General features: G+C 38.8%; 1 pseudogene; it reads left to right on the top strand.

Annotated features, from left to right (window-relative positions):
* Positions 1-734: 734 nt before the first annotated feature.
* Positions 735-1,158, top strand: LOC138850249 (large ribosomal subunit protein eL39-like; annotated as a pseudogene).
* The last annotated feature ends 1,201 nt before the right edge of the window (positions 1,159-2,359 follow it).

Below are 2,359 nucleotides of genomic sequence, written 5' to 3'. Positions count from 1 at the left end.
GTGATCATCATTATTATAATTTAGAAAAAAAAAAGAGATGCCAAAACTAGTGGGCAATAGTTGAGGAATGGCATTTCTTTTTTACTTTCAAAAGTATCTACCTTAAAAAGAACCCTGGTTACGGCCGGCGCCGCGGCTCACTAGGCTAATCCTCCGCCTAGTGGCGCCGGCACACCGGGTTCTAGTCCCGGTCGGGGCGCCGGATTCTGTCCCGGTTGTCCCTCTTCCAGGCCAGCCCTCTGCTGTGGCCAGGGAGTGCAGTGGAGGATGGCTCAGGTGCTTGGGCCCTGCACCCCATGGGAGACCAGGAAAAGCACCTGGCTCCTGGCTCCAGCCATCGGATCAGCGCGGTGCGCCGGCCGCAGCGCACCAGCCGCGGCGGCCATTGGAGGGTGAACCAACGGCAAAAGGAAGACCTTTCTCTCTGTCTCTCTCTCTCTCACTGTCCACTCTGCCTGTCAAAAAAAAAAAAAAACCCTGGTTACTAAAGAAAAATCAGTAACTTTATAGTGGAGAAACCTTGCAAGCATCTTCTTAATGAAATGATAAATGAAAGATGACCAGTAATAGGAAAAATTAAAGTATGTACCACCTGATAGAATGGAATGCATTAACTGTAGCCTCACATTTGTGATGTTCCTGCCAAAAATACATTACTGGAATTTAATCATGGGGAAAAAATCAGATAAATCTAATTTAAGTACTGTAATCTTTAAGAGTGTCAGCCATGAAAGTCAAGGGAAGGCTGAGGAACTTTTCCAGATTGAAGAAGATTAAAGAGATGTGACTACTAAAGGTAACACAAGATCCTTTGCTTAAAAGGACAATACTGGTTCCCTTCTCCCACCATCGTGGTGAGCGTACCTGACTCTTCCTAGCCATGTCTTCTCACAAGACCTTCAGAATCAAGAGATTCCTGGCCAAAACCAAGCAAAACCAAAATCACCTCATTCCCCAATGGATTCTTATGAAAATTGGTGATAAGATCAGGTATAACTCAAGAGGAGACATTGGAGAAGAACCAAGCTGGGTCTATAAGGAATTGCTCTTGAATGGAAGGCACACATATTTATGCTGCATTAGCATCACTTCTTAACCACATCCAGCTGAAGATGCCACCATCGTCTGGACAACTGGACATGTTTGATTAGGGCTGTGACTAGTGGATTAATTCAGTAATAATATGTGAGGTATCTGGGAAAAAAGGACATTACTGGAATAACTGGAAAATTTTGGATAGAGTTTTTGAATTACATGGTTGAATTAATCTGTTAATTTGCTGATTTTGATGTTTATATGATGGTGTTTTAGGAAGCATATCCTTATTCATAAGGCAGCATATCATAAACTAAAAGGAATAATAGGACATATGTCAGCAACTTGCTTTCATATAGTTGTAGGGAGAGGAGAGTTATTTTTACTGTTCTTGAATCTTCTGTGTAAATTTAAAATTATTTCAAAATAAAAATTTATCTTTGACAGTAATTTTTAAAAGACCTAGGTCATAGTAATTAGCTGGTGCTTGCTGTCAGGATTCTGTTTCTTGAGATTTTTCTTGCAGCCATACATTTGAATGAGCTTTTCAAAATATTTTAGCTAGCATTTTTAAGTGTTTGTCACTCCCTCCCCCCAAATTTCAAGATGCAGCAGATTAACAGTTGTCCAACAAGATCCATTTTTCCTGTGCTTACTAACAGCATCCCCTAAGCATTTCACTGAACATATGGCCACTGAGCTACAGGCTTCATTTCTTGGGTCCTCTTTCAGTTAAGTGTGGCTATGTGATTAAGGATACTATCTTTAAAATTATGGGAGGGAAAAAACCAAACTGCCCACAGAACTCTATATTCAGTAAATATTTCCTTCAGGAATAAAGGCAAAATAAAGACATTCTCTGATGAATGAAAACCAAAAGACTCTTTAGCTACCAAATCTTCCATACAAAAATACTAAAGGAAGGTCTTCAGGCCAAAGACAAATGATACCAGGAAAATAATTTGACCTCCAGGAACAAAGGAAGAACAAAAGAAATAGTAGATATCTAGGCAAATATAATTTTCCTGTTTCTCTCCCATTGTCTGGTGGTGTTTTTAATGTATGTAGTCTTATAGATATGACATATTTATTGAAAGAATGAGGAAGGGTAAAGGAGCTTTATTGTTGTTAACTTTATCCATCTTAATTGAAATAGTAAAATATTAACTCCAGACTGTGAAAAGTGAGGATTCACCCATAAGGCTACCAAAACAAAACAAACAAAATATAAAGTTTATAGTCAAAAAGAACTCAAGAGGTAAATTAAAATAGAATACTTAAATATGTTCAAATAATCCAAAAGGAAACAGCAAAGAGGTATCAA

This window comes from Oryctolagus cuniculus, chromosome 1, assembly GCF_964237555.1.
Source record: "Oryctolagus cuniculus chromosome 1, mOryCun1.1, whole genome shotgun sequence".
Classification (NCBI taxonomy): domain Eukaryota; kingdom Metazoa; phylum Chordata; class Mammalia; order Lagomorpha; family Leporidae; genus Oryctolagus; species Oryctolagus cuniculus.
This window is presented reverse-complemented; position numbering and strand designations above follow the sequence as displayed.